The 20,623-nt window shown below is 38.8% G+C and overlaps 1 protein-coding gene across 7 annotated transcripts in view; it reads right to left on the reverse strand.

The window, feature by feature from the left end:
* Positions 1-20,623, reverse strand: part of LHFPL2 (LHFPL tetraspan subfamily member 2) — a 126,726-nt gene that overhangs the window by 99,875 nt on the left and 6,228 nt on the right. For 2 of the 7 annotated variants that reach the window (XM_065662301.1, XM_065662303.1), the window contains exons 2-3: positions 20,088-20,165; positions 12,777-12,893 (exon numbers count right to left, since the gene is read on the reverse strand). The exons of 1 other annotated variant lie outside the window; for it this stretch is intronic. The gene's annotated coding sequence lies outside the window, so the exon portion shown is untranslated. Of the gene's footprint in view, positions 1-11,496; positions 11,640-12,776; positions 12,894-20,087; positions 20,166-20,623 lie in introns of those variants that run through there. 4 more of the 7 variants (XR_010608686.1, XM_065662305.1, XM_065662304.1 and 1 more) reach the window with 4 other exon arrangements.

The following is a 20,623-nucleotide window of genomic DNA, read 5'->3' on the forward strand; positions in this document are numbered from 1 at the left end:
ACCTCCAACTCCTCTCCCTCAGACAGTTCTATATCCTGATGGTGAGGACACACCACTCAGATGTGGTAACCACACGTGGGTCCCCCAGCCTGCAATGATGTGAATACAAGTCATCCATTTTCAGCACAAGCACCCCAACTGGCAGGCAAGGAGAAGTGACAGCATTAGCTGTTCAACCAGTATGCTGTGGGACTACAGAGCAGGGCACAGATCTTTCAACTACATGTCCTCAGGAGAGGATCCCACGTGGCTGAGATGACCAGCACCCACTAGCCAGGTACCTCAACTCCAAACATTGGCAGAAGAGGAGCAGCAACACTTTTCATGGCCTAATTCTGCAAGCCTTGCCATTCCCTTGGGGATCTCTGGTTCTCTCTACTGACTCAACAAACACTGCAGGCTCTAAGCTCGGCTTATGTGAATCAGATGCTGAATTTTTCAGCTCTACATGGGATTTGTATGTGGAGTTGCTTTGAAGTTGCACCCAGCATTTTTATGACTTCATATACTGGTATAACAATTTCTGTCAGGATTTTAAAGCAAGCCATTCTGCAAACAAACTTATGGAAGAAAAATCTGCTAAGAGAGAGAAATATTCAGTTTCCTTCTACATGCATAACTCATTTTAATTACTATCTGCAGGCAGTTCAGTTAATTGCTAAAAACAATTGATTATTCACTCCTTTTCTTCTTAGGTAAAAGTCACTGTGCACTCAGACTAAAAATCACAACATGAATTAAAAACAGACCTTGCTTGACATTTCTAGCAGTTTGACTTCATTTTGTCAAACTACTTTTTTTCAAACTATTGTTTTTGCAAAGTAATGGTAAGTCTTCATTGCCTAGGCATGTTTTCATTTGCTTTTTTGACATCTGAAATCAGTTGCATCAGCTAATAAAGCACTGTGTAGTTTTCAAGCTAAGTATCCAGAAATCAATATGTTACGAAGGCTTTATTTCACAGCCTAATTCAGTGTACAAAATTTTCTTCAAAGCACTACACCAGATCAAGGTTTGCTTTTATTTTACTATACCATAAGGGATATCAAACAAAGCTAATTTGTCAGGGAAGGGCAAAAAGGACAAGAATTTGAAATGGGTTTTTTGGGGAGGTTGGGTTTTTAGTTTTGGAGGTTTGTGAAACAGCAGAAGTCATGATTGAAAGAAAAGACTTAAAGTTCAAATAGAACCTTGGTGACATGGCAAGTGCTCAGCTAATGAAATCATGCCAAAACCAGCACCTATAATAGACGTACAATGGAATGACAATGAGAAAAGCTCCAAAACGGGTATCTTTCCTTTTGGCCTGAAGGAGTTGTGTATTGCAACAGGGAAGACACCTCTTTTTTAAAGAAATCAAATACACATGTTGGTATTTCAGCCTGGAAATAAGACATGGCAGCTGTAAATAAAGCAGTCCCCCAGCTGCCACAGTTTATTATTGAAGAGTAATATATCTAGAGAAATTATTTGGATTTACAGATGTTCTCAATTATATTCCGGTCTTCAAGAACGTATCATATCACACAAGAGAAGTCTCCAAAAAAGCATTCAAGATTATGAAGGGGTAAAACTTAAGGCCACAGGCTGCTGCCAAGTTAAGCACTAGTGGGCACCATCTGGGCAGCTAAATGTGAAAATACTGCACTGACATGTAGGTTACTGTGCTGCATGAGGGTCTATCCAAAAACAAGCTAACCAGAGTAGAAAGCAGTGCCATGATCCCAACTGACATGACAGCAGCGCTGCACTTCATCCAATTTCATCATTCTACAACCACGAACCTCTTTTTGGTTTTGGTTGGAACTTTTTCTAGAGTTCTCAAAGTATAACACCTTAAGGGACTTCAGTGTTCACAAGTACTGTATGGTACATGGATTAGCCCAGAATCTAACATACAAGAAAAGCCACAGTTTTATCAGATGGCCTCTGTGCAAAACACACAGCTAGAAATATAGCTAATCTTCTGACCAGTAAGTAAAATGGGTTCTGCACCTGGGTCTGGGCAACCTCTGGTATCAGTACAGGCTGGGGGATGAGTGGACTGAGAGCAGCCCTGTGATTTGAGGGCACCGGCAGATGAAAAACTGGACGCAAGCAAGCAGTGTACACTCACAGGCCAGAAAGCCAACCCTGTCCCAGGCTGAATCAAGAGAAGTATGACCATCAGCTTGAAGGAGGTGATCCTGCCCCTCTACTCTGCCCTTGTGAGGCCCTACCGTCAGTACTGCACCCAGCTCTGGATTCCTCAGCACAGGAAAGATACAGACCTGTTAGCGGAGGTCCAGAGGAAGGACACAAAAAGAATCAGAGGGATAGACTGGTAGCTGTGACAACAGGCTATGACAGTTGAAGTTGCTCAGCCTGTAGAATGCTCAAGGGAGAACCTTATTGTGGTCTTCCAACATCAAAAGGGGGCTAATAAGAGAGATGGGGACAGACTATCTAATAGAGCTTGTAGCAAGAGGACAAAGGGTAATGCTTTTAAACTAAGAGAGGTTGTTAGATGCACACTAGATATGAGGTAAGAGTTTCTTCATGATGATGGTGGTGAAACACTGGAACAGGTTGTCCAGAGAGGTGGTAAATGTCCCACACCTGGAAACATTCAAGGTCACCATAATCTTGATTCTAGAATTACCCATAACTTTCTAACTGACCATATAAATACACTATATAAATAAACCATATAAATACACTATAGGGCATAATTCTCAGACCACTATATATTTCTCTGCCTCTTACCTGATCACAGGCAACATAAACTTTCATTCATGGACTTTAGCAGGGAATTCCAGCAGCAGTTAGTTGTACCAGTGCTAATTACACGATACTACATGCCTCTACTCCTAGGCAGAGCACCTCATTTTCAATACCCAACAATTGCACTAATCCTTTCTGGGCATACTGAAGAACTCATGTTCCACAGATTATCTGCTGCTCCCCTCTATTCCTGCCAACCATTTCATGCAGTATATGCCCATGAGAGTTATTCATATTTCCTCTCAGGATGACTTTGACTTCAGAATTGCCACTAACCACATTCAGCTTATCAACCTATCCACATCACTGTCTCTTTCTGTTATTTTTCATTCCACAAATTGCTGTATGTCACTGGCAGAGAAAGGAGCAATTTTTCCATCACCAGTGACTTTTAAATTCATATAGAATGCTCTTTTTACATTGCAGCTCAAGCAACAATTAATTCAGAAGTGTCCTAATGCCTTAATTGTCCAGGAAGTCAGGCTGCCTCATCACAGGAGTCCTTTCAGGCCTTACGAGTTTTTGTTTTGTGTCTTTTCAGAGGTTGGCATGGATTTTCAGTCACTAATGAATTATCAGTGAAGAGCCAGCAGCTTATCTGCAAACCCAGCTAAACAATGACAACTCCATATATTACAGTTACATTAGACATCTGTCATTTAGTCAGGTCAAAGCTGATCCTTCCGTTTTGCTTTGTTCTACTTCATGAGCAATAATGGGTGTTGAAAGGTTAAATACTTGACCTCAGCCTATTACATCTTTATCCATCAAATTGTCACGTCATGAATATTTTGTCAAGTTAATTTTATCAAATAAATTTTCCACAAACCCATAATAGTTAAAGTTTTATACACTTCTTCCAGTACCTATTAATTCAGTCCCATCATAGGACACAGCACAATGTCCTACCCTAAAGCCAGGCTTTTCCAGTGCTTCTGCATAGCCACCCAGCACCTTTTCCCTGGAGAAGGCAGAGCGTGGATTTCATATAGCATCACTGCTTGAAAAGCAAAATATTGCTGCCTACCACAACCTGATACAGAGGATCAGGCTAAAGCAGCTGACTGTGGGAGCCAGCAACCATTTCTGATGTAACATTGACCACCACCATCAATCTGATTTTATTTCCTCAGGCAGCAACAGCAGTCCAACTGTTGAGGGCTGAGAGCACAGTCCACCCTCACATCTGTACATCCAGCTGTCTTCCTAATCTCTTCCCCCCTCAGCAGCCCATAATAAAACCCAGATCCATCCCACAAGTCTGTGTTGTACAACATTAAATCATCACATGTAATCTAATAAACTACAGACAAAACACTTATGTCATATTCTTAGTCTCTGAAACATCTCCAGAAGTAAAAAAAAAAAAAAAGTAATAAACTGGGGCAAGAGGTGGTGAGGATGGGGGTGTAAATAGCATTAACAGAGCACAAAACTCCCTACTCAGCTTTTCCAGATTTTCTGGATGCACTTTCTTTGGTTCTGGTGATTTTAAAGGATGCTGTTTAACGGCTGGCATTACTGGACTGAAATCTGTTTTGTTATAAACCTTTGAAAACAGCTACAGTGTCTTTTCCAAATACTGCACAACACTATCTAATAAAATCCTTGCCAGTTTCGTACTCTCATTTGTAGTTATACCATTCCTATTGAGTAATGCACCAACTGTAATGCTACAGTTCACTTTGCTCCTCATAGAATTAACAGCACCGAACACAGTGACCAGGACAATCACATCCATGGTTCAGAGTCTTGGCTTCTTTTAAACAAGATTTGTAGCTGGCTCATCTTCAGTGTTCAAAGACTGAAGTCACTTGTGAGGTGAAACAGGAGGAGACTTAAGTTCTGAGAACACGAATTAGTATTTCAGCCTAACAAATTAAACCATAAAGGATAGGTGTAAAAAAATCCCAAAACAACAAACAAAAAAACCCCCAACCAACCAAATTAAAAACCTCTTATTTTTGTATATTTGGAAGCTAATACAGGTATGCTGTGTGTCCTAGAAATAGGTGGCACTGGGAAGTATTCTGAGTTGTGTGTTGTTGTGGGCAAAGAGATATTCTATGAATCTCTTAAAACCAGTAATCTACTGTAAAGAGACAGAGACCAGACTCTGGGACCCAAAGGCCCCTGGCAATTCTGCGTTCTCAAATAATTCACAATTAAAGTGCCTGAATGTTCCTTCAGAATGTTAAGACAACTTAAAATGGGCATGGGGCTGCTGCTGCTGAAAAAGAGCTTTAAGAGTATGTACGTCAATGATGCTGGATTGGGGTTTTTAATTAAATTTCCATCTTACATTTTATATTTCTGCACATGCAGAACTAATTTCTTCTCATCTATGTGATCCTAAGTATATATATATCATGTATAATCTTGATGGGTGGAAACCATGTATTTAAATTCATTTCCTCTTTTCCTTCATAATACCTCTATAAATTTAAGTCAGATCTCTTCTGGCACTGCAACATTATCACTGCCAAATGGGTATTCTGTCTTTCAACACTTTTAAGAAAAGGAACTTTCTTTCATTTTAGATCAACAGATTCATATAAATTTAAAATACAAACATTTAGCTAAGGGCTGTTTATATCTATTCCTAGTTATTAAAGTTTCCAGCATCAGTTCCTGTTATAATTGATGCTGATATTCTCCTATAAAGTTAATAAGCAGTTTTATGAAGGAATGATTACATCACTTAAATCCCAGTCAGCTTCTGAGAACTTCAAAAAGATCGCAAACTCTTAACTGTGTAATTACCTTAAAAAGAGAAGCTACAGACAACATTAATCAGTAATCACTCTTGAAGAAAAAGAGTAGATACAATGTTTATGCCATTATTTAACATACTCTGGTTCTTTTTGTTTGTTTGTTTGTTTTCAAAACCCTAAATGGAAATTGTTCTGACACAGTAACAACTGCAGCTCTGCTGAAAGCACCTGAAAGAATATCACTGACAATTCATGGTGCAATTGTTATCTAGGCTTACCACATTTTAAGAACTGGAATTTGTGTCTTAAATGCTATAACAAATAAATAATGAATAATAAATAAATAAATATAAGTAGGCTTATGTAAGTGACTGAAAATTTCTTTTTCAACAAAGTTTTACAGAGGAAAATTCCTATTCACCAAGTGCTAACTGATCTCAGTCAGTCTTTCTGGTCACTATGATCTATTCTAGCCTTTTCTGAGCAAAATCAAACATTTCCCAACTGTGCCGGGTGGTTTTCTTCCAGCCCTCTTAAGCTGAAAGGCAGAGTAGCTCTGCAAAATGGTTTAATGCAACAGACAAAAGATGAACGTTAGCTTTTCCCTTGGCCATTCTGAGATTAAAAACCAACTAAAAACATACGCAACACAACTCCCAGGTTCAATATGGTAAGGGCCATTAAATATTTGGAGGCTTTCATGCCCTCTTCATTTAGTTACCACATGACCTCCCTGTATGGGACACCCTCGTCAAAGCTGCTGACAGGCAGTCTCAGAACCTTCTCCTGTCAAAGTTGGACCAACCACAAAAAAAAGGATAACAACATGGTGATGTATCCACAAGAAGTACTAATGTAAACATGACAATTTCTTGCTCGCCAACCACATTCCTAAAGGCAAATTTGTAATGATGTGGAAAGAATAAAATTTCAAAAGTTCTCCATCAGGTATGGGAGACTGATGAGATCTGGATGCCAAAAGTGCCATAAAATGGGACCATAAAGCCAAAGTACATGAATGTACACCACACACAAAGAACACATGGAAAACGCATTAGCGTACACAGCACAAAAGTCAGTGTGCGCTTCCTTGATAACAGCAATAGATTTATTAAATAAATAACATCTATTATCTGCATTTAATTCTTTCTCAAGTGCTCAACATAAGCTTTATTAATTGCCTAAGAAATCATAAATACTGGCCCTAAGGAACTGCCAGAAGCAGGAGATCAAATAATTCAAGGTGCTAAAGTAAACATGTTTTCTTTTCAAGCAAGCATCTTCATTTCAGCTGAAACAAGACCAACAGGCTTCCATTAACAAATGTGTTTTCAATAAAAAAATCAATACTGGAAATTTTATCTAAAAATGTACAACAAACCAACCACGATGGTTCAAATTCCTGCTGCATATCAAACCAAAGAAAACTCCAATTTCTAATCTAATTTTGCATCTTTATCTGTTTATAGAAGGAAAACAAAAATACTATTGGAGCTAGTTTAAAATAAAATCAATTTAAGTGTTACAAATTTACAGAAATTGCTTTAAATGATCTTAAAAAAAATAAATCCTTAGCTATAAATGAAAGACCAATTGATACCAAAGATGTTGCAGTAATCACATGACAATATTCCTGGGTTATGTTTCAGAACACAAAGGTTTCTTCAAAACACTTTTTTCCAACAGTAGCTACGCCAGAATATTGATGGCTGAGAATCTGGCTGCTTCTTTAGAAGTCATAGAATCATTGAATAGTTAGGGTTGGAAAGGACATTAGGATCATTTAGTTCAACACCCCCTTCCATGGGCAGGGACACCTCACACTAGACCATATTGCATAAGGCTCTGTCCAGCCTGGGCTTGAACACTGACAGGGATGGAGCATTTACCACCATCTACCACTTCTTTGGGCAACCTGTTCAGGTGCCTCACCACCCTAACAGAAAATAACTTCTTGCCCTTGTTTAAGCCCATCACCCCTTGTCATGTCACTACACTTCCTGATGAAGAACCCCCATTCAGCATCCTTGTAGGCTCCCTTCAGATGCTGGAAGGCTGCTATGAGGTCTCCACGCAGCCTTCTCTTCTCCATGCTGAACAGCCCCAACTTTCTTAGAAACTTAGAATCTTAAGTTTCTTACTCTTAACCAACTCAAACCATTCATGCATTTAAAAATCCTAATAAGTCAACAATTCAATGAAAACATAACTGTAAAAAGGATGTTAACTTTGCTTTTAGGAACTAATTTTGTTTGGGTTTTGGTAACATTTATCTTTTTTAAAGTATCAACTGTAAATGCACAAGCTAAAAATAAAAGACAGAATCACAGAAAGCTGTCTAAAATTGAGAAGTATGCAAGTGACTCATAACTTCAAAATCTGCATTGACCATCAATAATTAATTTAATAACCACATTTGCTGGCAGTGTGCCACAACCCACCTCTTCAGGAGACACCAGAAGAATGTATGACTACGATGTGGTTGGTCCCTGAGTTACCTGAAACGTACATTGTGAGCTATACATGTTAATTCATAATAGGAGATCTACTTATGAGGTTTTGAAAAGGGGATGGAAATAGCTCAGATGTTCCTCCTGCTCAAAAAAATCTGCATTAACATTTCACCATTTTTTAAGGAGGAGGTCCCATTTGATCATTTTGTTCAGTGTCATTCATTGTCTTTTGGTTACATTTAAAGCTTTCAATGAATGGTTTTTATGAACCACCTCTTCACATCCTCACACACGAAAGACTGAGGTCTTTTCTACCAGTTATACTATCTCTATCAAAACTATATGAGTCCCTAGTATTCATCCATACTTTTAAGATAATAATAACAACTTCAACTGAGCTTAATCTAAGAAAAAGGAATTGCATGGCTATGTCTGGTAGCTGTTCAACTGAATGGAGCATCCAACCTTTTGGTTACTGCAAGACGTAGCTTCTCAGATATTCAGCTGTAACTAATTATATGCATATACATTTGTACAACCAAAATGCATAAATCCCAGCTAGGGTGACAGGTTCTCTGGCTTCCTGATCAGCACGTTCCCTCAGTGACATGGCCATGTACCCACAGTGGACAAGTACACAGTCCTGCTGCCTGGTGGGAATGTGCGGTGGTCACAATGAGGACAGATAAGGGCAGGATACAGGTTGCAATTCATCCAGCTCAGTACCCTGAGTCTCTGCTTATGACTGATGGGCCTCAAGAACAATAAGAGGCAGAAACAACAAGCACAACTACATTATCACAGGAAATAAAAAAGGAAATCATAGGAGAGTTAAAATAGTGCAAAATACGCCAGTTTAAATGCATGAAATTGAAAAATTGTCCAGAAATGGAGAGTGAAAGAGTTAACTACAGTATTGCAGTGACCCTCCAGGTTCTTTCTGTATATTAGAGTCAATATCCAATGAGTATTTTCATCACAACTTCTAACACAAGTTCAAGAACTGGTGAACTTGATCACAAATTAAGCTGAAGTTCATTTAAACACAAAAACTCCACTAACTTTTCTTAGAAACTAGACAGAGGCAACAGTCTGCTCAGTGTAGGTCAATGCAAGACTGCTCGTTACATCACTGCTTTCTGAACAAAGCAGCCAATTTAATACCAATTTTTGGTATTTGACAGGACACAGTTCCAGAAAAAAACATTTCATTACTCTAAGTAACACTGACAGCCCGTTTTTCTTCAGTTCACTGCATTATCACCTTCTTTGACCTCATTTCACCCCAATTTAATAAAGCCATTAAGAGTAGTTTTGTTTTCCTCATAAACCATCCCATCAACCCTCTGATGCTTTGACACCTTCTTCTTAATTCCTTTGATTTTGTCAACATCTTTTCATAATAGTTATCTTAAACTGTCTGCAATTCAAAGAAATGTAAATATACTCCAGGACAAAGAGGCATATTATAAAACAGGGAAAAAGCACTTCTTTTTCCCACCAAGAAAGGTCCATAGGATATTTCTACACACAGCTGGAACTGATCTTCTTTCATTACTATCTCAAATTCAGATCTTATGTATTTTCGTATTTCTTTAAATACTATCATCTTTTAGGTTTCTTAGACAAATTTGCTTTTTAGTTTAAACTGCATAGCTGCACAGTATCTAATATTTTTCAGGACAAAACTCAACGTAGTGCTTTTCCTACTGATTTTTAATTTGGGAGGCTTGATGCTGAATGAAGGTAGATACTATCCTGTTCAACATCTTTGTCAGCAACATGGACAGTGGGATTGAGTGCACCCTCAGCAAGTTTGCCAATGATACCAGCTAAGTGGTTTGGTTGATACCCTGGAAGGAAGGAATGACATCCAGAGGGACCTTGACATGTTTGAGAAGTGGCCAATGCCAGCCTTATGAAGTTCAACAAAGCCAAGTTCAAGGTCCTACACCTGGGCTGGGGTAATCCCAGGCACAGCTACAGGTTGGGCAAAGAAGAGATTCAGAGCAGCCCTGCAGAGAAGGACTTGGGGGTCTCGGTTGATGAGAAACTTAACATGAGCCAGCTTCAGTGTACACTTGCAGGCCAGAAACCAACTGTATCCTGGGCTGCATCAAAAGGAGTGTGACCAGCAGGTCGAAGGAGGTGATCCTGCCCCTCTACTCTGCTCTCGTGAGGCCTCACCTGGAGTATTGTGTGCAGTTCTGGCATCCTCAACATAAAAAGGAAATGGAACTGTTGGAACAAGTCCAGAGGAGGGCCACGAGGATGATCAGGGGACTGGAGCACCTCCCGTATGAAGACAGGCTGAGAAAGTTGGGACTGGAGAAGAGAAGGCTGCGTGGAGACCTCATAGCAGCCTTCCAGTACCTGAAGGGGTCCTATAGGGATGCTGGGGAGGGACTCTTCATCAGGGACTGTAGTGACAGGACAAGGGGTAACAGGCTCAAACTTCAACAGGGGAAGATCAGGTTAGATATAAGGAAGAAGTTCTTTCCTGTTAGGGTGGTGAGGCACTGAAATGGGCTGCCCAGGGAAGTTGTGAATGCTCCATCCCTGGCAGTGTTTAAGGCCAGGCTGGACAGAGCCTTCAGTGATATGGTCTAGCGTGAGGTGTCCCTGCCCATCGAAGGGAGATTGGAACGTGATGATCTTAAGGTCCTTTCCAATGCTAACTCTTCTATGATTCTATTATTCTGTCTATCTCTCCTGGTATTTTCTTAACAGATTCCTGTCCTTAGGAATTATATATTAGTTCTTCACAGGAATAAATTTTGAGTTCTAAAAAATCATTTATTAAATCATGCCAAATATGGTTAAACATAAGGTCTTTTTTACACGTCAAATCAAACAAAATTTAGACTTTGTGTGTACACAAGACTCAAAATACATCTCAAAATTAACTATGTAATAAGCAATCATAGTATTATAAACATTAAATATCATAAAACCTGCAGCACACAGCTGCTTACTTTTATAAGATTTTCTAAACAGTGTTAAGTGTTTAAAAATTCAACTGTCCACATATTTAAAGAACTATCTACCTTGTGGTGGAACAAACCAATGTGTAGGTGGTGAATCTTCCAGCTGAACTGAGCAAAAACATGAGTATACAGACAAGTGAAAGGCAGCCAAAATAAGGCAGAAACTCATTTAAGCATATGAAAAAAAAAAAAAAAAAGAACATAATCATTAGGGAAATGGATTTATCTTCTGTTCTGAAAGGACATAATAAACAACAGACACAGCTACAGTGTGGGCCATGTCCAGGAAATCTGTGAGGTCTCTTGGACCACACACTCCCTCCAAAAAGTCACACATAGTAATGACGAAGCAACTAACCCACTCAGAGCAATGCTCAGATCACTTACATAGGGCTAGAAAAGTAGGGAGAGACATTGACCAAATAGTTACTAGCACCTCAAGAACTACTACCATTGCTAGACTGAACACCAAGCATCCCAGTGGCATTTAACGTTTGAGGATTCAGGCCCCTGCACAGGCTTGCACACCCAAGTAATTCCAACATGAACAAAGAAACACATTAATTTTAGACAAAAGTCTTCAGTTGATTGCTTCATTTATTTTTTTAAACTTCAAGATACAAAAGCCTGCAGAACTGCAGAGCTCTCTGAACCATGGTCAGCAATCACAGATCTGGTTATGAATCATCTTGTGCCAGCCTTCAAGTTACAACCACTCAAACCTGCATGCAAAAGGAAAAGGAAAACCAACTACTTCTTGATCATATTACATTACAATAGAAGGAATATTATTTTTTTCATTCAAAAGTTGCTTCTCTTCCAGGTAAAGAATGTCTGCCCTTTTTACAAACCAAATGTACCCTATCTTCAAAATAAGATAGATTAAATCAGAGCAATTAAAAAACTTGTCTCTCAGCAGCTCTATAATCTAGGGGGGAAGGACCAACTACTGAATCATTTATTCCACTGTGAGAACATGCAAACTTCATAGAAAAAAAAGTAAAAAAAAAAAAAAAAAGAAAAAAAGAGATGAAGCTTCTGCTGCATAGACAGGTTTAGGCTGACTACAGCCATATATAGTAATTTTCCCCTTTAAATCTTTATCTTGGTCAAATGAAGACACACATACACACACACATGCACAAAAAGTATGCATGGAAAAATTAAGATTTAAAGCTTAAAATGTGCATCAGCGTCTACTCACTAAGGACAATGCTGAGTAGCAATTTTCATTCCTCTTCTGGTTCATAAACAGAGCTATTACATCATTATTCAACCATTAATGGAGTAACAGCATGCTCATGTTAAAGAAAAAAAAAACCACCACATTTAATTTGAACTAGTTAAATCCAGAGCTACTAGGACATGTAACTCATCCAAGATCAAATAATTCAGAATGATATGCAAAGCCAGAACAGCAGCGTGCAGCAAAAAGACTTTAGGAAGTTGCCAGTTGCACACAGCAGGTAGAACTGGTAGGTGAACATATTTGTTATTTTTTAAACAAGACCAGCAGACAGACTATTTCTATCATCTGGTAATGAGATAAACACAGATTAAGAAGTATGCTTTTTGCTTCTCACAATCAAAATCAAGATGTCCATGGCAATCCAAAGACAACAGAGCACTCCTCCCCTGAGCCCACATTTTGGAATCTGTTGAACCCTTGCACCCACTCCTGCATCGTCACTTAGACTTTCTGCCTGCTCCTCTCTTTATGAGGACAGCGGCCTGCACACAGGACTCTTCTGGACATCTGTGAATATGAAGCTAATGCTTATTTGTTACTATTTCATGTAAGGTTTTTAGATATTTTTACCAAATGCAGTCCTTGAGGAAAAATAAACACTTGACCATACCTGCTTCCTCTCTGAATAAGATTCACAATGATGTTTTGAGCTTCTCAGGCTTTGCAGAAAACCATGGGAAACTAAGGTTAAAAACAAAACTGCTGTTCATTCTATGATTCCATGATTCTAAAAAAGAAATGGGAAATAAGCTTTATAAATTTTGAGAATTTATGTTTTTGAGATTGAGGTGAGGAACATAATGGTCTAAGCCCACAAAAACCAAGTATCGGTTAGTTTTGTTTCCCCTAGACTGCAAACTGCATCATACAATGGGACTGTAACTGCCCATTCTTCATTTATCAGACCAACATCTTCCTGAAATGAGCCATAATGTCTGATTTTAGAGGTAATATGGAGTATATTACATGTGGTTGCAAAGATGGCTACACATACATGGCTCCCCTCAGCTGATGAATGATGCCTTGGCCCAGACGGACAGAAACAGGTCTGATGCACTGGATTTTAATTAACCAATGTCTATAAATAACCTTTCTCATTATCAGACACAGAAAAACACAACTGAGTAATGACAGCATTGATTTTCATCAGTATTTGTCTTTGTTCAGTCTTTCCAATAAAGGAAAGCACACTGGAAAGATAACACATCTGTTTTCCAAATTATCTGGCTTGTTTGATGCAAATATGAACCCTTCATTATCACTGAAAAAAAAATGTAGTCAATAAAATAATATTTCTACTTAGTCACAAAAGCAAGCATGAATAGAAAGTGAAACAATAAACATCAGTGCTTACAAATACAGACTGTCCCTTAGCAGAGAACTCTATGACCACAGATGAGGATTTGGAACGAAGAACTTCAAAGGGAAGATTTGTTAATTGGTTATTAAATTAATCTTTAAGACAACGCTATAACTTTTTCATTTGAGAATTTTTCTGACATCTTTAGGAATCATATAATATAGAATGAAGCATAAAATGTCTGGCAACTTGACATATATGTGTTGTTATTACTTATAGCAGTAGTATGAGTATTAAAATCTTAATCATGATTATTGCAGGAGGCAAGGATGCTAGTAAAGGCTTCTTTGAATTCCAAAAGGAGTGTTTAACAGTTTTCTCCTAAACAGTATGGTCTGATTACAGAATCACAGAATCACAGAATCCCAAGGGTTGGAAGGGACCTCAAAAGATCATCTAGTCCAACCCCCCTGCAAGAGCAGGGTAACCTACAGTACATCACACAGGAACTTGTCCAGGCGGGCCTTGAATATCTCCAGTGTAGGAGACTCCACAACCCCCCTGGGCAACCTGTTCCAGTGCTCTGTCACTCTTACAGTAAAGAAGTTCTTCCTGATGTTAACGTGGAACTTCCTATGCTCCAGTTTACACCCATTGCCCCTTGTCCTATCACTGGATATCACTGAAAAAAGCCTAGCTCCATCATCCTGACACCTACCATTTACATATTTGTAAACATTGATGAGGTCACCCCTCAGTGTCCTCTTCTCCAAGCTAAAGAGACCCAGCTCCCTCAGCCTCTCCTCATAAGGGAGATGTTCCACTCCCTTAATCATCTTTGTGGCTCTGCGCTGGACTCCTTCAAGCAATTCCCTGTCCTTCTTGAACAGAGGGGCCCAGAACTGGACGCAATATTCCAGATGCGGCCTCACCAAGGCTGAGTAGAGGGGGAGGAGAACCTCTCTTGACCTACTAACCACTCCCTTTCTAATGCACCCTAAGATGCCATTTGCCTTCTTGGCCACAAGAGCACATTGCTGGCTCATGGTCATCCTCCTATCCACCAGGACCCCCAGGTCCCTTTCCCCTTCACTACTTTCCAGCAGGTCACCCCCCAACCTGTACTGGTACATGGGGTTGTTCTTCCCCAGATGCAAGACTCTACACTTGCCCTTGTTAAATTTCATCAAGTTTCTCCCCGCCCAACTCTCCAGCCTGTCCAGGTCTCGCTGAATGGCAGCACAGTCCTCTGGTATGTCAGCCACTCCTCCCAGTTTTGTGATTACATTAAAAGTCAGATGAATAATCACTCTCTTAGGTGCTACATCTTAGGTCATTATCAATCAGTAAACTGATTAATAGCTAGATACAAGGTCATTTTTCTTTTCTTTCTTTTGGAGTATAAATCAATAGCAAAAGGCTAAATGGAGAAAAAAATTTGAAAATATTTTCTTTAAACTGTTTTCACAGTTTGTATTTAAAGCATGAACCCCTGAGTGTATTCCCTGGTTGTCTAGCAAAGAACTTTTCATTGTTCTTCAACTTAAAGGCAGACTGTTAGGTATCTAAACAGTAGCTTCATGTTACCTGACATACTTCTCTGTATAATCAGTTAATGGCATGGCTGAACCTTCTCCTGTCCATACAGAAGAGGTGATTTTGTCCAACAGAATAGCTGGACAGCTTCCCTGTCTAAACAGAGAACTTACCTTCCTTTATCAATTCCAAAATTCCTAACTGTGATGCTGTTGACTGTGATTAATTGTATTTGGCATAGGTTAATAAACCTTCAGAGAAGAGAATTCTATTTTTTATATGCAAATGCATCATCAGTGCAAATATTTTCAGGTAGCAGATGATGATATTTGAACATGAGAATACTTTTGAATTTTCCTACAGTTTATTCTTAAGGTAGTCACAAAACAACTCTACTGTAGTAACACATCAATAAACCTTCACTCAATGTGTAGGGATCAAAGTAGCTACTATACACAAACATGCCAAAAAGAACAAAACAACACACAGTTATTTACAATAAACTTCAATAGTCTCACCTACACAAACTCAAATGTTGCCTTTCCTTCACCAGCTCCAAAGCGACATAACTCAGTAACGCCCACTTTGGTATGTGAAGTAAACTGTAAGCAGTTTCAGTCTGATCAACCTGTTTTCAGCAACAGACATAGGAACTGACTACAAAGGCTCAGGAAGGAGCTTCCTAAAACCTACAAAATCCTTGCTTCTTTAACCCAGCCTCCATTACAGCAGCACAGGATAACCTGGGAACTCTACCATCAGTAACATGTGACAGTCTAACACCTGGCACTAAAAACTCTCTGTGGCAGTATAATCACTGCACAGGCTTTCTACCTCCAGCCAGTTATTTTCCCTCATGCCTCAGACCACAGAGAAAAGAAGGATAAAATTGTTTATTTGGCATTACAAGAACAGAGGAAACACTTAGGTGGTAAGACATGAAGAAGCCTGTAGACAGAGTCTAGTGGTAAAAGCACTGTTCATTTAGCCACCACAGTCACTTTGGAAAACTCAGTAAAAGTGTGTTAAATACATTAATACATGACAGAAAAGTAAAGAATGCATGTGTAACACACGGCTGTGTCTTCAATAATGCCAGATTACCATCTGGTACATTACCATCTGGTATGATCACCATGCAATAAAAATTTACTCCCTGAGCAGGTGCAGACACAATCACATTTCTGTCAAATCTGCCAGAGTTCAGGATGCTGCATTCTTGCTGACTTCATGCCAGCTGAAGGAGACAAACAATACCTGATCTGGCATTATGACAGTCACAGAGAGATGAACAATACCTGACAGAGCAGAAAACGTACTAGTACAAGGTTAACGTTAAAATTGGGGATAACAAGGTATGTTTACATGAGATTGTATGGTTATGGGGTTCTGATCTGCTGGCGAGTGTGTTAAAGACATACCATTGAATCAGCACTCTAAATCAATCCATTAAATCAGTGTCTGTAGAACAAACACAGCATCCTCCTCCCTCTATACTGCTCTGTCCTGTCAGAGATCTAAGAGCGTTCAGTCTTTTATCTAACTGCAGGGAATGTCACATACTCTGTGTTCATGTCAGCAGTTTAAATTATCTATAGTAGAAGGGAGAAGGGCAGAGAGAATTAAAAACTTCTGTATTCAAGACAATTTCACACACAGAGGACAAAATAAATCAAGTTAGGATTACAGACATAGCTGCTTAGATTGCCCAAATGAGACAATGAGTATTATCTCATCTGGCAGTTTAGCATGACTGAAATGAAACGTAATTTGCAGCTGACGCCAACTGGCAGAAGACAAACAAACGTTCATGGTAATTTTTGTGCTTTATTAAAAATGTACTTATGCCTTAAATTGTAAGGAAAACAAATAGAATGCTTTAGGTCTACAAAGTATAAGATTTGCAGATGCTACCCTCAGCTGCTAACTCACAGAAAGATGTGTCTTGAGTTTTACAATTTAAAAAGACAAATCTAAAATTTTGCCAGGTTGAATCTTCTACTTGGTACCCCTGTCTCCAAGAGCAGCCAAAAGCAGATGTCTGGGGAAGAAGATAAGAATAGTATAAGCGTTTAGTCATACTTTCCTCAAATACGCTCTAGTCTCCAATAATTTGCAGCTCAGGAACTTTCAAAGCCAGAGGTCAAGCTTATGTATTTCATAATTCCCTACAGACTTTTCTTCCATTCATTTTGTCCAGTCTCCCTTTGAATTGGTATAAATTTTCAGTATCTACCACATCCTGTGGTTACACAACTTAATGATATGTGCATGAAACAAAACTCTTTTTTGCTGTTCTGAACCCAACACCTGCTAGTTTCATTTCCACGCTCATTAGCTCTTGTACTGGGACAGTCAATGAACAAATGATCCTTATCACCCTCACCATGTTGTTCATGTTTTTATAAAACTATCATCACAATCCTAGTTGTCTCTTCTCCTCACTAATTGTGCTTTGTATGGAAGGTGTTAAACATCTCTGATTGTCCCTGCAGTGAACTGAAAAAGCAAAACATGCACTTAGCCTTTCTTCTATGGCTCTACTTTCCCTGAATGTTCTTTTTATTCCCCAATAATCTGGGCCCTACAGACTCTCTGCACCAGACTTCCTGCTCCTCAACTTGTTCCTCAAATTCTTTGCTAACCTGCCTTCTTACAGACATTTAATTCTGACTTGAGTTTAACCTTTATATTTTCCTCTTCCACATGCTTGACTTCTTTAACTACAGCTACTATCCCTGAAAGTGCATTTTTTCAACAGCCTTTGATTACACAATTAACTAGAATTAATATTACAAAAATAGACAAGGATGCAGGCCAACAGTTTCTTGTGAAAATATTTTCCTCCATCACCTGTAAATTAATGGAAAAATGTGTGGGGAAAGGAGGTTTCTCAGCATTACAATTGGCATGAATTGCTTTTCCCAGTCCACAGGACTATCAGGAGTCTGGTGAATTTTTCTTTCCACAGTTTCTTCAATACGCAGATCTGATTTAAATAACTTGCACTACAAGGAAAACACTTTATCCTAAAATTTTTTCTCTCTTCTACCTTTCCTTCACTGAAAAGGGTCTTTACAAGCATAAAAAAGAGACTTAGTTAATTTTTTTTTGCCTTTTTTTAGCTAAGGTTTCCAAAGAAATTTGTTCCAGTATTTTCAGGATTTGTGTTACGTAATAAAGTAAGCTATTTTATTACCAGTCAATGTTAATTTAGAAAAGGTAGAATGTTTATTGGAGGAAAAGATAGGAATTCAAAATGAAGACTTAGAAGAATGACCTGAAAAAACAATGTCATCTTCAGTAAGAACATGTGCAAGATGATACAGTTAGGCAGAAATAACCAGCTCTGTAATGATCAGTGTGATAAATGTCTTAGAACACACATCCTTACATGAGGATCTGGTGGATCACTGCCTGACCATGAAAAAAAAAAAAAAAAAATCACTGTGCTGCAAAAAAGACGTGTTGTGTCAGTAAGTATGAAGAAGATACTATTCCATCTTACTCAATATCATTAAAAACTCATGTTAAATACAGTCTTAACTTGGACAGAATAAAATAGATGTGAAGTAATGGAAGATAACCCAAAGAAAACCAACAAAAATAACTGGTGTACAGAAGACAGTACCTGTGAGGTAAAAGAACTGAACTTGAAGAAACAGAAGCAATGATAGCTTAAAAGAAACATAATAAAACACATCATAAGAAGAAAAACAATTATTTGCTTTGTCCAAGACAGATGCAGCATGGGCAGTTACAGTGTTAAACAGCAACAAAGAAGGTGTGAATTGCGTAACATGACGATGTATGGGAGACTATTGAGTTCTTTAGAACAAGTCACAGATGACAAATATGAATGATCCTATTCTGTGGCAAATGAATGGACTGGGTGACTTCATAAAGCCTCTTCTAGTCCCAGCTTTTTATGTTCTTTTCCTGGGGACCTGAGGCAGAAACTTTTCAGTGATTAATAAAAAAAGTGGGGGGAAAGAGGCTGTTACAGGGCTGCTTGGAAAAAAAGTAAGGCTACAAACAACGTGCTCACACATAAACTATTCATTCAGACCTTTTCCCTGTCCAACTCCAAGAAGCCTGCGGAAAGAGAGGAAGACTAGCTGCCAAGAGCTGAAGAAATAGCGCTGAAAGCATGGAATTCTATTCTCTGACCTTCCCTTTAAGACTCTCCTTAAATGTGGCTTGGAAGCAGATGCATACTATGGAGAGCACAGTGCATGCATGCATGCACAACACTCCTGATGCACATTGAAAGCAAGAGATTGCACATCTTCTGTGCAATGTATGTAATGTGCAACAAAAAAGCTAGGTAAACTGTTTACATGGGCTGCTCAAGCACCAAATGAATGAGAACTCTCCTTAGGCTCTGTTTTTGAATGGACTTTCAGTCTTTCACATTAACATGTACCATTCTTGCACTAAGCAAACTCAAGAAAAGATGGATATTTCTGTACTCCAAATTTGGCTGCGATGAAAGGCAAGCTCTAATTCAAACTGTCAGGGCTGTCATGGAATGCGGTCTGGGTCACTTAGATATAAAGGTTGGTTGAAGGTAATTACATTGATTTTATGCAGTCATGATCATGACTAATGACTGAATAAACATGTATGCACAACACAAACTTCATGCACATTTCTGCAAACTGGATATCTCTGCTAAATTATCTCAGCAAAGCAATCAGCTGGGCAGTCTGTGGAAAGTCTTGCACGCCAGCTGTCTTGTTCTATGTCTATTAGTAAGTTAAAAGAAAACCTAAACAGGGAGAAAAATTAGACCTTTGTTAACTCCTGAAAGGTAAACCACACCAGAGCAACACTGTCCTGAGAAAAATCAACGCAGAGAGAAGACATAACACTGCATGAAACTTTCTGTTAAGCATAAAACTGTAATTTCATTCTATTCCCAACTTGGCCCACCGCTTAATGTTGATCTAGTAAGTTAGAACATTTTTCTAAAAGCACAGAAACAAATCCACAAGTTATGAATTTAAAATTAACATACATGCAACTAATCTCAACATGTAAAAGCTATAAAGGGATATGTGACCATATTTGACTACAACTTACCTTTGAAATTTTCTTATAAACTGAATTACTCAGACTTGCCTGTGCAGAATGATGTTCAGGTTCTACCAGGTGTCTGTTCTGAAACAGAGTTACAATTGCTAAAATTGTCACTATGGCCACTTACACTTCCTGCCCCATTTCGTGAAATATAGTGAGTTCCATACAAGGCTAAGAAAGCAGTAGTATTTGTATGAGTTACCCTCCACTATTCATATTACAAGCACAATTCAATACATACTATTCATCAGTACTAAATAGTTACGTAGAAAGATGCTGCCATTCTTTGCACACAAAGAACTCTTTTGAGAAATTCTGTACAAATCTGACTTTAGTTGTTGTGTTTTAATCCCAGCTAGCAACTCAGCACCACACAGCTGCTTACTTACTCTCCCCCTTTGTGGGATGTGGAGGAGAATCTTACAGAAGGGCAAAAGTGAGAAAACTCGTGGGTTAGGATATAGGCAGTTTAATAGGTAAAGCAAAAGCCACACATGCAAGCAAAGAAAAACAAGGAATTCATTCACTACTTCCCATTG

This window comes from Lathamus discolor, chromosome Z (assembly GCF_037157495.1).
Source record: "Lathamus discolor isolate bLatDis1 chromosome Z, bLatDis1.hap1, whole genome shotgun sequence".
NCBI lineage: Eukaryota > Metazoa > Chordata > Aves > Psittaciformes > Psittacidae > Lathamus > Lathamus discolor.